Source organism: Astatotilapia calliptera, chromosome 3 (assembly GCF_900246225.1).
Source record: "Astatotilapia calliptera chromosome 3, fAstCal1.2, whole genome shotgun sequence".
In the NCBI taxonomy this organism is placed as follows: Eukaryota; Metazoa; Chordata; class Actinopteri; order Cichliformes; family Cichlidae; genus Astatotilapia; species Astatotilapia calliptera.
Window position 1 is genome coordinate 22,423,116 of NC_039304.1, and position 15,280 is coordinate 22,438,395.

Sequence of the window (15,280 nt, forward strand, 5' to 3'; positions counted from 1 at the left end):
AGGGGGCAGTGTGACACTGACCTGCTCTGTGCAGAGCTCTGATGGATGGAAATATGAGTGGTTCAGACGAACCCAAACAACCTCTGAAGTTCAAATCAGAGATCAACAAAACAGAGATATCAGAGTATCTCAAGGAGGAATCTACGGCTGCAGAGGAACAAGAGGAAACCCAGTTTACTACACTTATGAAAGTGATGATGTCACCATTGAGAAAACCAGTGAGTTCAGTCATTTAGTTTGAAATATACATTCAGTCATGATTATCCAACATACAATGTTAAGTTTTCTGTGTTGATTTCATGTTTCTGTTTGTATCTCAACTGTTAATATGTGTAAACAGTTTCCAATAAAGTTGTTGTAAAACAACAACCCAACTGGCCTCAGATATTCAGAGGTGAGACGATCACTCTGACATGTGAGGTGCAGGAAGGAGGTGAAACCACTGAGTGGTGGTATGAATGGAGAGGACCCAGCACACCCACACAGTGGACACACAATAATGATGTGACATTCAGAGTTTCTGAGTCCAGCAGTGGAGACTACATGTGTAAGAGTCGACGCAGAGATGACTCATATTCTTCAACAGAGTGGAGTGAAGCCTTCACATTGTCAGCATCAAGTAAGTCATGTTTGTTGTGTGATCTCCATTTGACAAATGTCATCATGGTCAGCACAGGATGGATTCAATGGTCTACAAAGCATGTTACATTGTTAGTCAGACAAAGAGCTGCAGCTGATAGTAGCCTCATTGTAGACAGTTTGTCACCACTTTGTGTCATGAACTTTCAGCTGGTATAGAGACGCCAATGCTGACCTGCTGCTCCATCACCTGAGGACAAGAATGACACAAATAATCAGAGTTATTAACAACAAGAACAAGGAAAGGCAAGGCAAGGCAAGTTTATTTGTATAGCACAATTCAACAGCAAGGTGATTCAAAGTGCTTTACAGAGACATTAGAAACAAAAACAAATAAAAAGCATGATTTAAAATTGATTAAAACAAGCAAATAAACTAACTAATTAACAAACAAACAAACAAACAAACAAAACAGTATATAAAATCAAAACAGATAAAATCAGAACAGTAGATAAAATCAGTAGTTAATGTAAGTTTTGAAATTTAAGCTTAAAAGTGTGGATTTGGTGCTTTATTCAAATGCAGCTGAGAACAGGTGAGTCTTCAACCTGGATTTAAATAAACTGAGTGTTTCAGCTGATCTGAGGCTTTCTGGGAGTTTGTTCCAGATATAAGGAGCATAAAAGCTGAATGCAGCTTCTCCGTGTCTGGTTCTGACTCTGGGAACTGCTAAAAGACCGGATCCAGATGACCTAAGGGATCTGGAAGGTTCATACTGGGTCAGGAGGTCATTGATGTATTTTGGTCCTAAACCATTCAGGGCTTTATAGACCAGCATCAGAACTTTAAAGTCTATCCTCTGATGGACAGGCAGCCAGTGTAAAGACCTCAGAGCTGGACTGATGTGTTCCACTTTTTTGGTCTTAGTGAGGACTCGAGCAGCAGAGTTCTGAATGAGCTGTAGTTGTCTGACTGATTTTTTAGGTAGACCTGTAAAGATGCTGTTACAGTAATCAAGCCTACTAAAGATGAATGCATGGACTAGTTTTTCCAGGTCCTGTTGAGACATCAGATCTTTTATCCTTGAAATATTCTTGAGGTAATAGTAAGCTGACTTTGTTATTGTCTTAATGTGTTTTTCTAAGTTTAGGTCTGCATCCATCACTACACCCAAATTTCTTGCCTGGTTTGTGGTTTTTAGATGTATAGATTGAAGTTCTCTGGTGACCTGTAATCGTTTTTCTTTGGCGCCAAAGACTATTACCTCAGTTTTGTTTTTGTTTAGCTGGAGAAAATTGTGGCACAACCAGTCATTGATTTCCTCAATGCATTTACCAAGAGCCTGCACAGGGCCTTGGTCTCCTGGTGACATTGTGATATATATTTGTGTGTCATCTGCATAGCTGTGATAGTTTATTTTGTTGTTGTTTATAATCTGTGCCAGTGGGAGCATGTAAATGTTAAACAGAAGGGGTCCCAAGATGGAACCTTGGGGAACTCCACATGTGATACTTGTCTGCTCAGATGTGAAGTTACCTATTGATACAAAGTATTTCCTGTTTTCTAAGTATGTTTTGAACCAGTTTAGTACAGTTCCTGAAAGACCTGTCCAGTTCTCCAGTCGTTTGAGTAATATGTTGTGGTCAACTGTATCAAATGCTGCACTGAGATCCAGTAAAACTAAGACTGACATTTTTCCACTGTCTGTATTCAGACATATGTCATTAAACACTTTGGTCAGAGCGGTTTCAGTGCTGTGGTTCTGTCTAAAACCTGACTGGAAGGCATCGTAGCAGTTATTCTGTGTTAAGAAGTAATTGAGCTGTTGAGAAACTGCTTTTTCAATGATCTTACTTAAAAATGGGAGATTTGAGATCGGCCTGTAGTTGTTCATTTGTGTCTTGTCAAGATTGTCCTTTTTCAGTATAGGTTTGATTACAGCAGTTTTTAGTGATTCTGGAAACACACCTGATAATAAAGAAAAGTTGACGATCTGTAACAGGTCTGACTCTAAAGTCTTTGAGACCTTTTTGAAAAAACTTGTTGGCAGGACATCTAAACAGCAGGAGGAGGAGTTCAGTTGACCTAAGATGTCCTCCAGGTCTTTGCTGTTAATAGGTTTAAACTGTTTCATGGTATTTAAACAGTTTTTCGGTGGACACAGTACATATCCTGGATCTGCTGTTGATGTACCAATTGCTTGTCTAATTTTTTGGATTTTTTCTGTGAAGAATTTGGCAAAGTCATTGCAGGCCATGGTCGAATGAAGTTCAGCTGCCACTGACACAGGAGGGTTTGTTAGCCTGTCTACTGTAGAAAATAAGACCCGAGCATTATGGCTGTTTTTAGTGATGATGTCAGAGAAGTAGGACCTCCTTGCACTCCTCAGTTGTAAATTATAATTGTGAAGTTTCTCTTTATAAATGTCATAATGAACCTGGAGGTTTGTTTTTCTCCATCTGCGCTCAGCTTTCCTACACTCTCTTTTTTCATTTTTCACCAGTGTGGAGTTTCTCCATGGAGACTTTTTCCTTCCAGAGATAACCTTCACCTTAATGGGAGCAATAGTGTCCATTACATTTAACATGTTAGCATTGAAGCTATTGACGAGCTCATTGACTGACCCTCTGGACAGGTCAGGTGTTAATGGGAAGACCTGGTTAAAAATTGCACTACTGTGTTCAGTTATACACCGTTTTGTGATCACTGTTGTTGATATATTTGTGTCGGCTGAGATTTTACTTTCAAAGAAAACACAGTAATGATCAGACACGCCCACATCAGACACAGTAACCTTTGAAATGCTCAGGTCTTTGGAGATCAGTAGGTCAAGAGTGTGTCCTCTATTATGTGTGGCCTCTGTTACATGCTGAGTCAGCCCAAAGTTGCCCAGAGTGTTACTCAGGTCTTTAGTCCCTTTGTCCTGAGGGTTGTCCACATGGATGTTAAAATCCCCAACAATAATTACACAGTCAAAATCAACACAGATCACAGACAGCAGTTCACTGAGGTCATTAAAAAAGTCTGTGCAGTATTTGGGAGGCCTGTAAACATTAAGAAACACAACTTTGGATGGGGCCTTCAGCTGTAAAGCCACATATTCAAAAGACTGAAAACTTCCAGGAAATAGCTGCTTACATTTAAATGATTCATTAAATAAGACAGCAACCCCCCTCCTCTCCTGCTCACCCTGGCCTCACTGATAAAACTGTAGTTAGGAGGGGTCGTCTCGATGAGAACAGCTCCACTGTTACTTTGGTCCAACCAAGTTTCAGTTAAAAACATAAAATCAAGGCTGTGCTCAGTGATTAAATCATTAATTAAAAATGTTTTCCCAGCTAAAGATCTAACGTTTAATAAAGCCAACTTAAGTCTTTTAGAGGTATTACTTGTCCCCTCGTGTTTGGGAGCAGTCTGTGGCACACAAGGTATGTTTACTATGTTTAAAGATCTTTTAGAGTGCAGCTCTCTGTGTTTTGACCAGGCCACATGTCTCCTGTCACCTAAAAGTACAGAGATTTTAAAACCTTCTAGTAAACAGGGTCCCAGCTTCTCCTGGGAAAAGTCACCACTGCCATAATCCTCACAGCCCGGACCCTTCACACATCACACATCAGACTGTGGAGACAGAGCATGAAGGTGGTAAGGAGGAACTAAGGGGGGCAAGGCTGGGCAATGTGACTTCGATTGCTCTGTTGAGGGTGGGGCTCGATGGCGAACCTTTGGCCGCTCTGGTGGGGGGTTTATGGGGGACAAAAAGGGATTGGGACGGGGGGTAGATCTGAGCCCAGCATTGACCCGCTCCATCATCTCCTCAGTGAATTTCAGGTGTGGGGAGGAGGGAGAAAGGGAGGGGGAGGAGGGTGATGGTCTGTCAGGGGTTTTGGGGACTGGGGAAGGTCGTGGCCCCTTGTCCTGGTCGTTGGTGTTGTTGAGAGAGTTGGAGGAAAATAGGGACCCCTCTTCTTGCCTTAGATGTCTCTCCTTTCTGAGGCTCTTCCTCAGATGCCTTAGGTGTCTCTCCTTTCTGAGGCTCTTCCCAGGTGGGGGCAAATGGAGCTCCTCCTCAAGGTTTCTGCTGGGCTTTGTCTGTTCTTGGAGTACTGTTTGTTCCTCTTTATGAGATAACTCCTCGTTTATCTCAGCCTTGGCACCAAGCACAGATGGATGACGTATGGAATAAAACAAGTTGGAGGTGAACAGTTTCACCCCTGACTTGTTAAAATTAAATCCATTTGCTTTAAACAGATGCCTGCGTTCCCAAAAAATATTAAAGTTGTCGATAAAATCCACTGAGTGGTCGGCACATGCTGATATAAGCCATTTATTCAGTGTAAACAACCTGCTGAATCTTTCGTCTCCTCCTCTGACCGGCGGTACAGGTCCACTGATGAATACAGCTGCATTCAGAGAGTTTACAGTATTTAATAATCCAGTAAAGTCCCGTTTCAGAACCTCCGACTGTTGTTCGGACACATCGTTTGACCCTGTATGCAGAACAATGTTTGTCACAGTTGGATATTCATCTGCAATTTGAAGAATTCTCTCCTTCAGGTTGTTGACCATATCCTTAGGAAAGCAGAGGACTTTAGTGTTCTTACCGCACATCCTTTGTACATCCTTTACGGCAGAGTCACCCACAATCAGAGTTTCAGGCCTAGCCTTTAGCTTTCCCTGTGGCCTTTCACTTTTCAACAGATTTTCAGACCTTACTTCGCTGCTTTTAGATGGATGGTTGTCCGATATAGATCCAGGGTCCTTTGATAGTGGAGCAAATCTGTTCTGCAGTTTCACATTCAGTTGTTTTGGAGGTTTGATGTTATCCTTCCTATTCACGGTTGTCCAGTCCTGTTTCCTCCCGTATACAGGGGTAGAAGAGCTTCTCTGTCTCGTAGGAAGTGAAGGCCAGTCGGTTTCAGAGATTTCAGCTCGCTGTGCCCTGCCTGTGATACGTCCTCCCCCTTCGAGGAGACATGATTTATGTCTTGGTTTTGCACCAGAACAGTCCAAGGGGGGATTATCACTTGAGGATTTATAATAATGCACAGAGTCTACTTTCTTGGTCATGTTATCTGTGCTCCTTAGCTGTGTACTAGCTTGCTCATCGCCATTGTTTTGAATCAAAGGCAAGGTTGTTTCATTTCCACACAGTCCATTTACCTCCACGTTTACTTCTAAGCGATTAATTTTTGTCTCCAGTACTGCAATCTTCTGCAGGAGGCTGTAGTAGTTATCTGTGGAGAGGGAAGGCATCTTGTTGCTAGTTAGCCTAGCGGTTAGCCCCTTTCCAGGCTATTGAGGCTGTTCGGTGCCCAGATGCTGTAATCAGGCTTCAGCTGTGTCTAGGCCACAGACACACAGAGCGCTGAGGATAAGGTAACTATAAAAATGTTGCTGCTTCTGTTAAGAACACTTTAGTCCTAATGATCTATAAGTGTCTAGAAGCTATCGCAGGTAAGCTCATAAGGAAAAAAGGGAAAAAATCAGCATAAAAATCAATAAAAATCAATAAAAGAAGCAAAGAGCAAAGAGATGAAGCGTCCACACTCACAAAAGGGGAGGAGTCTACAACAACAACAACAACAACAACAACAACAACAACAACAATAATAATAATAAACAGCAGCAAATCTACAATTTTATAAGAAAGAATAAGTCATTGTGGACTCTCATCTTTTAAAACACTGCCATTTGTTAAAATAAAACACACAAACATGACTGGATTTAATACAAAAGTCCTAACGAATAACAAAAGGAACTAGAAATACAAAAGGTGAAACCATGAAAAAACAATAAATAACAGAACCTTAAAGAATCAAAAATATTTCTCGTTTGGCTCTGTCGGAGAGTCTCACAGTCTGTTCTCTAAAACCTAAAAGAGGAACTATGGATTTGATCAACTGGTCCCTGAATGCAATTGACACCCTCTTCTCGACGAGAAGCCTGGGTTCCGGAGAGCCCATTGAAGACATCTATCTTTTTGGAACCATGATAACAGGCTTCTTGCTGATCGGCGCTGGCTTGGCCCTGGCTTATCGAAGAATAAAGAAAGCGGGAACAGCTGTTCAAATCCCAACAAGGCTTCCCGATATGTTGATTGGAACGATGGAGCGAGAATGGGCTCATTAGACGCAGCACGGATGACATCTTGGAGAAGCTTGCAGCTGCTGTGAGTGCTGAGACTCTGACAACATCTGACAACATCTTGGAGAGGCTCACAGCTGTCGTGAACACTTATGCTCTATGAGCAAACTGGATAACTTCTCGGTGTAGCTTGATAACATCGTGGAGAGGCTCAGGGCTCTCCAACGAGAATGGTGAGGAACCAGTGATGGACATTAGATTGACTGTAAAATTGACATGCAGTGGTTCATACTAAAGCAAGAACACCACCATTATTTCATGCTGCTACCACATCGGTCCCAGCTGTGGTCTCAAGGCTGGAGCTGAACATAACAAACAATTTCTCCCCTGATGACAAACTGTGTTTAGACTCTTTGTTCCAAACGCCCTCATACGCTTATCTCCAAGGCCGAGTCAGATGGCGGGTCTGGGCCCAGCGCTGGATGAATAGCTGCAGGGCAGGATCGCTGCGTCTGCATTGGCTTACTTCTCACTCCTTACCCACCCCTGTTGCTTGTCGCGTGCTTCATGATGTCGTGCTGTGGACATTTATGTGCTCTTTGTGCAGAGGAGGTTTTTTGTTTTCTGTTCTCATGCTGTCCCCCCATAGGAGCCCAGCATGAGTAGAGGTCTCTTTTTTCCCCTCCTCGACTTGCCCATTGTGTTGTACATTTCAGTGTTTTATCCATAATGCTGTCCATTTCACTGCAGGGCAACTTGCATGTGACGAATAAAGGTTTTCTTGATTCTTGATTCTTGACTTAAGCGTGTAACTGACACAGACACACACAAACTGCTCTCCTAGTGGAACGCAGTCTGAGTCGAGTCCTTTTTTTCTCCTTCTGTCTCCAATATTGTGTATTTTCATTGCCTTTCTTAAATGCTACCTATTCTGACATGTAATGTGATGTTTGTATAATATATGTAAGGTGGGAAGGGTCCATTTTCACTGCAGGCAACTGGAAGTGACAAATATGGGCTTCATTCATTTGTTCATTTATAAACACGGAGTCACCAGACCATGACAAATTACTTTTTAAATACTGCAAAGAAAATATAAAACTTTCACAGTGTTGATAAAAATGAGTTTAAAGTTTATTTTATCTTGTCATCAAGATTTGGTCATGTTCACCATTTCCATCTAGTTTTTTAAATTATTTAGATTCCGTGATTTATTTGTTTGTTTGTTCTTTTTCTAAACTGAACTGCAGATAAACCAAAGGCCAAACTGAGAGCTGATAACACAACTGTTCCAGTAGGGGGCAGTGTGACCCTGACCTGCTCTGTGAACCCATCATCATCATCTGGATGGAAATACTACTGGTACAGAGATGATACCACAGTGGATGTTGTCCCCACATCAAATGGACAAATCAGTGTCTCACAGGAAGGACTCTACAGGTGCAGAGGAGGAAGAGGAAACCCAGTTTACTACACAGAGGACAGCCAAGAAGTTCAGATTAACACAGCTGGTTAGTTTAGATTCAGCAATGTTGAATAGATTGATGATTGAGGATTACTATGAAGGTCAAACAGCATTATATCTCATGGTAACCTCTTTGGCATTGTAAAAATGTTCTTATTGGAAATGGTTGAACATGAATAGTCATGTAAAATGTGGAATCTAGAGAATCAGTGTCAGGAATGCAATCCAAGGAGGGGAGTCTAGGTGGGATTGTGAATGTGAAACAATCATTTTCAGCAAATCTCCAAATCAACATAAATTCACAATTAGTTCTGTAACAATTCTACAAGTAAGACTGCAAGTAGTGTAGAACAGGAGTCACAACATGAAACCACAGAGCAGAGTCATGCTGACAGTTTCTGACAGGAAACAGAAAATCTCAATGTAAACATCAGTTTTTGTTTCTTTATATTAAGATTTCAGATCCAAAATCTGACATTTTCTAGTTTCAGGTTTTGGATGTGAAAGAAGTTCATTTATCGTTCCGTTCATCATCGGACTTGTTAGTGGAATTATTGTCGTGCTGCTGCTGATGTGTTGCTATAAACAGATAAAGGGTGAGAGACTTTCTGTTTGACTTTTTAAAGGAAAAATAATTTATTTTAATGCTGTGACACTTTTAAACAAACTGATGTAATAATCTTTGTGCTTTTTACAGATCCCTGTTGTAACAGGTTGGTGCAGCAGTTTAGTTTCATTTATATAACTTCAAATGAAACTAACTTTGAATTATTCCTCATTAAACTTACATTTTTTTGTTTCAGTCTCACTCAGTCTCAGAGCACCAATCAAAGCTCTGCTTCACAACAAGCATCCAACCAGAATGAAACTCAGGTTTACTCCTCTCTTCTTCATGGTGAGACCAGAAATTATTACTTTTCTCTTTAATCCAGTTTTCAACACTCAGTTTTCCAGCAAACAGTGACAAAAACAAAAAGAAATAATATTTTTCTTCCTTCTTTCTTATTTTCAATGACTTGTAGGTGATCTTTCAGTCTATGAATCAATCAGAGGCTCTGGAAACACTGGAAGTGGTACAAACAGTATAAACTTTGATAATAGCAGAGCTGTAAGAAATGTAAATATTTATTCTGACTGATCAAACTTCATTATTTCAGCAGATGAATACAACAACGTCACATCTGGATTTCAGCTTGAAGGTCTTGATAAAAGGAGTGAGTACAAGAAACATGAAATGTAATAATTGGTCGAATGTTTTTGTAACTTGTGTCATTTTAGAGGAAGACAGTCTCCATGTTATTAAACACAATAATCCATCATCACAACAGGCAGACATGATGGCACAGAGGAGAGCTCTGACTACAATAATGTGAATCCTGAATCAGCCTCACGTACAAATGTGAACTCTACACACACTGAATCATTAGTAATCAGATTACATGTGCAGTTAAATGTGTGACATCATTGCTAAAGTTTGTGGAGCTGATGAGCTGAATCACTTTTTATACGATTGGCTTTAGTTGTGTTCTGCTGCTGTTGTGATGTCTGAATAAAATAGATGAGATCAGTTCTGTGTGATTAAAGCATGAACGTGTCAGAAAGCATCATCACATCTTTGGCAACATTATTTCTTTGTTTTTCACTTTCAAACTCGTATTTGTTCTGATTTTGTTTCAGGTCCATAAAAAGATTATTTCAACAAAACTCAAGACACACGAACAACATGAGCAACGTCAGTGTAAACAATGACATGCTCTTGGTTTAATGTCAACACTGGAAGACTGATTATATGGTTCATCTTTGTATTAAAATCCTATTGTGTTTATTTCTGTTGTAATAAGTGGAGGGTGGATGGTGTGGGACATTGTTTCCGTCAAGACACAATTTCATGATTTGGTTCTGTGAGTTTGTTTCAGTCTCTTTGTTTTATTTCTATAAGATGTTCACTCACTTCCTGCTGAGTTTTACATGTTATCTTTAAAGTGTAAGAACAGATTATTTTAGTATTAGGGATTTAGTTGTATTAACGATAGTAAAGCATTATATCTTTATTCATTTACGTAGGCCATAGGTCAAGCTGCTAAACACTCACACATAGAGCAGACACACAGAATTGGGAGAATAAGTCAGAGGTGTATGTGAGAAGCAGAGGCGACAGAAAGGAGAACACAGTGTGCGAAGAAATGGGCAGCAAGGACACGAGAAAGGGAGACAGCAGATAGAGAGACACTAGCAGGCGCCTAGTTTCGAGAAGACAAAGGTTGTTTTTTTATAAGTGACATCAGAAACAGCAGCATGTGACATCACGTGATGGCGGATCTTCAGTTCATCCTTTGTCATCTTTTTTTTTTTTTTTTTTTTTTTTTTTTAATAGGACAGGGGGAAAGAATGAAAGAAAGAGAGGGAGAGAAAGAAAGAAAACTAAAGGGGAGAAGAGACGGTGAGAAGGGGGGGAAGAGAGAAAAAAAACAACAAACAACAAAAAAAAACCAAACTCCTGGGTCACCTGTATGGAGAAAAAACAAACAAACAAACAGAGGAGACAGCAAACAACAAAGAGCAACATAATACATAGAAGAAAAAAAAAGCACTATCACAATAAACTACCTAGTCATAAATATCAATAGTTACTACGCAAGATAGACAGCGCACAGTGTGCTTTGAGGCAGCAGCCAAGAAAGCTTTAGTCCGCGTCTGTGAATACCCATGTGTACACCTGTGTGCATACCTGTGTGGATCAGCATGCTTGCATTCCAAAGGTTTCTCCATGTAATGATCTGCTAGGGAGTGTGGGGAGCCACAGCCCTGTCCTTTATGGTATCAAGCAGGTATGGAGGAGATCAAAACTCCAGACATTAGCAGGCGCCTAGTTTCGAGAAGACAAAGGTTGTTGACCTCTGTGTGCTGTTGGGACTGCCCCAGCAGATTTTGATGATTGATGCTGAACTGTGAAAATCCCCATGTACATGTAATAAAATTAGTTGATTATTTGTTCTGAGAAAAAACAGGAATGAAATATTACACTGTCTTATGATGCATTATAGTGCTGATTTATAAGAAATGCTGTTTGCAGAGAATCATAGCCTTATTTGTCTGATTAGAAAGAACAAAACATACTGCACAGGAAGCCAAGGTCATAACTTACACTGACTGAGAGAGAGAAAAAATGTAAATGCTTAGTTTGGAGGGAGGCTGAAGCTACAAGAGTGTGAGAAACGGTCAGACACGTCGAGATTTTGCCAGACACCCTCCTGTCCACATCTCCCGTCTGGCTGTTTGTAATGCTCAAAGTGTTGTATGGAATAAAGAGAATTGTATCGATTAAAGAGATTGTTGATTGAGCATTTATACACCGAGTGTTGTTCTTCCTTCAGCGCAAAGATCAAAGAATTGAGGGATTTAACAAAAGCTTGCTGTATGGAGATGTTTATTGCATATTTTTCATATAAGTAACAATAAATAATAAGAATTATGTTAATATACATGTTTCCAAATTGTGATGCACAAAAACTTATTGTCGATGTTCAGATTTTACAATGTTATTCATCACTGAGGCCATGACAGAGAACATTTTGTGTGCGATCAAATTGTTTTCTGTAGGTGATGTTTGTGTCTTTCATGCTGTGTACAGTTTGATGTGTGTAAAATAATTGTGGTGCTTTTAAAAATAATCAAATAATATCACGACAAAACGTCTTTGTTCTTCTGAGTGACCCGTGATGCTTATATGTGGATAAAAATGTATTTTCTAACTGTCTGCTATATCCTATTTATTAATCTGCTGAAAATGACTCATGATTTCTGCCTGAGCCCCCAGAAAAGAGGAAAAGCAGCCTGTGGTTGAAGAGAAAAAGTAAATGACTTGTTTTAGCAAACAGGCAACAAGAAATGCAGACAATAACAGCACAGTGTTGTTCTCTTGACAGCTACATGCTGATATTGTCAGATATAAATATAAAGTATTTCGTTAGTTTAAGGGATACAAAAGTGTCAGGTGTGCCCCTGTAGCACTGCACTTGTTCTCTGTGTGGATTGCACATTTTATATGATCTACCTGTACTAGGAAAAATACCACACTGTGACAACTGATGAAAACTCTCATTTAGAAAAATGTCAGACAAAAATACAGTGCCGAACGGTACAGACAGAAAACAGCAGATATCATTGTTCAAAGGTCCTTTAAAAGACCCTTTACCAGGTGTCATAATCTTGGCTGTAAAAGTGTCAGAAATCATACTGTAAGTGACAGCTTTTGCCCTTTTTCCCCCAGAAAATCCTCAGCTTTCAATACCTGGCAGTCGTTATACTTTATTGTATTCGTATGACAGTGGAACAACAGTGGAGAAAAAACAGACTGTTTTTTCAGATTTATAGTGAAGTGGAAACAGATTTAACATAAATGAAATGTAATACAACATCAACTTTAAATATGAACTATACTAATACAAAAAAGTATTTGAGCCTAGCCCACTCAATTTTTTGTATATCCTTCTTTTTATATTGCAAATCTCTCTCTATTGTGGAGAGCCAAGTGCTCCATGTGCCATCATTACTTACCTGTGATTGGACCGTGCATTCTAATGATGCACCGTAAAGTTTCGTAATGTTTTTCTTCTCATCTTTCAGTAACCGTTTCTCTCTAGCCCAACTGGTGGAGAGATACAGTAGTGCGAGTCACCCTGGTAAAACCAGCCGGAGTTGACTTTTCTGTGTTAAGACAGCGATAGCGTGTGATCTAGGGTAACCAACCGTCCTCTTTTCCCCGGACATGTCCTCTTTTCACGTTCTGTCCGAGGGGATTTTCGAGACTGATGAAAATGTCCGGGTTTTTCTATAGGCCTACAGGTGTGACATCACACATATGGGTCATATGTGTGATGTCACACGCTGAGCTGCTGCTTTGTGAGTGGTTGTTCTGCCTCACAGTTGGAACAGATGATCTTTAAAAGATGCCAAAGCGCAAGTGCAGCTTTTCAGGTGAACTGCAAAAGAAATTTCCCTCGTACCATCGCGGTACTGGTAATTTTTCTTATACAGATAAGGCCTTCTTTCTGTACCATTTTTTAATTCCAGAGGTTTTTAAGTTATTTTTTGTTTTGCACTTCTTGCCTAAAAGCCTATATCACATTTTTTTATTTCACCATTCATTAATCGCACAGAGAAGGCATCGTTTAAATATGTTAAAAATTTCTTTAAACAAACAGTATTAAGAAAATTCTTCATGACTGGGCGAAGTGTTATCATTTTTGGAAATCAAACTATGCTTACACTATAGTGATTGTACCGTAATACACCAAATATCCCTGTAAATCTCAGCTTCTCTTCTTTTCTAAAGCGCATTCTCCGCTGGTGGGCCCATGGTAAATAAGGGTAAGTGTCAGTGTGGACATACAGATATAGTTCCTCTCCCATATTTCTCATGTCAGACTCTGAACACAGCTTCCAAGTACAATCACTGGACTGTGTTTACAGCTGGTGGCCAATAGAGGGAGACATAATCCATTTATAATTTATTGTATCTGTCATAGTCTCCCAGTCCTCCTGGTCAACCAACACGTTCTTTTTCCTTACGAGTGTAATGAACTCGATACTTTACTTTCTGTTTCTTTCCTGTACGCACTGCTGCAGTTTCATCTAAGAAGCAACCTGGCTGTCTTAAAGGTGATGAAAATTCATTCAGAATTAGCAACACTGATGATGGTAATTATTAAAAAGTATTGGTACTGGTATCAGTATCAGCGATATAGGCCTGGTATTTACTTGGTATTAGATTGATACAAAATCTTGCAGTATTGCACACGACTAATAAGTAGTGATATTAAATTCATTAAACTGATATAATTTCAGCACCATGGACAGCACACAAGGTTTTCACTGCATGAGCTGTGCTCTCTAACACGTGACTGTTTGTAGTGGTGGACAAATTTAGCTGCATGCACACATAGCTCTCTCTGTGATAGGTTAATAATTTTAATTAAAAAATATATGTATATTGATTATTGGCTGAAAGTGATTAAAATTTTTAATATTGTGACACAGTGGGTCGGCACTCTGGAAGGGAGGGGAACATCCGAAGAGGCATAAGCCTGCTGGATGGCCTCCACAACCCTGTGGGACAATCGAGACTCAGACAAGGGTCTGACCAGAATTCCATAGTGGAAGCTCACAAACGGCTGGTCTGACTTCCTGAACGGCCGGATAAGCAAGAAGTTCTGTGCCAAAGCTCAGAGATACCACAGGGCAACCTGGCTCCCAGCTGCCTCCTTGTGCAGGTCCCCTGTGAGGAATATTCATAACTCAACTGACTTGGACAGGTGAAATTCAGATGGGGTCGTCAGCAGCAACCCAGGGTTAGGCCGGAGGATAACCCCTGTGTCACCTTCATCATTGCCTTTGGACCGACAGAGTGTGCAGCTCACAAAGAATCATGTTAACTGTGGTCTGGTGGGGGTCCAGCTGGTGGGCCGCACACTAGGAGGCAAACAGCCCCCGAAGGAAGCAGTAGGCAGTCCTGGTGGATGGCGCACAAAACTCCTGCAGCATTCTCACTTTTAGATCAGGCCAGGCATGGAGCCTCTCCCTCTCAGGGTACAGGCTGTCACCCTGAGCCCTACTGGGAAAAGATGGAACAGTGACCCCCTCACCTGGAACAGGAGGTCCCTCAGAACAGGGAGCTCCGGGGGTGTCCTGGTCATGACTGGCAGGATAGCTGAAAACTAGCATGTGTGGCCAAAGAGGGGTCACCAGGATCAACTCCTCGGTCTGGACCTGGTGAAGGAATAACTGGAGGAGGGGTATGGAGGGAAGGCACAGAGAAGAGCCTGTGGTGAGGAGTGCACCAAGTTGTCTGCAGGGAGAAGAACAGATGGCAATGTGTCGATTCTCTGGGGGAAAAAAACTTCTGCCCCTCTGAAGCGACTCCAGATCTGGTGGACCACCTCTGGATGGAGTCTCCACTCCTCTTGGATCGGGCTCCCCCTCAACATATTGTAATGTCCACTGTCACGTTCAATGGTCCTGGCAAATAAACTGCTTTCAGTGAGTAGAACGGGGTGATCCCACTGTCACAGTCTGGTAGCTATCATGCAGAGGAGGGGAGACCCTCGGCCCCCTTACCTGTTAATGTAGGCTACTGTGACCATGCTTTCTGTC

At 41.0% G+C, this 15,280-nt stretch overlaps 1 protein-coding gene and 1 long non-coding RNA gene across 3 annotated transcripts in view; both read left to right on the top strand.

The window, feature by feature from the left end:
• Window positions 1–15,280, top strand: part of LOC113018950 (sialoadhesin-like) — a 105,292-nt gene that overhangs the window by 74,148 nt on the left and 15,864 nt on the right. The window lies entirely within an intron of this gene.
• On the top strand, window positions 8,953–9,922 carry LOC113018962 (uncharacterized). Of its 2 annotated transcripts, none has more exons than XR_003271886.1 (4): window positions 8,953–9,023; window positions 9,151–9,201; window positions 9,286–9,342; window positions 9,457–9,518. It is a non-coding gene; the product is annotated as an uncharacterized LOC113018962 (long non-coding RNA). The 2 variants fall into 2 exon arrangements; XR_003271885.1 differs by lacking the exon at window positions 9,457–9,518 and adding an exon at window positions 9,806–9,922 and having other exon boundaries at window positions 8,954–9,023.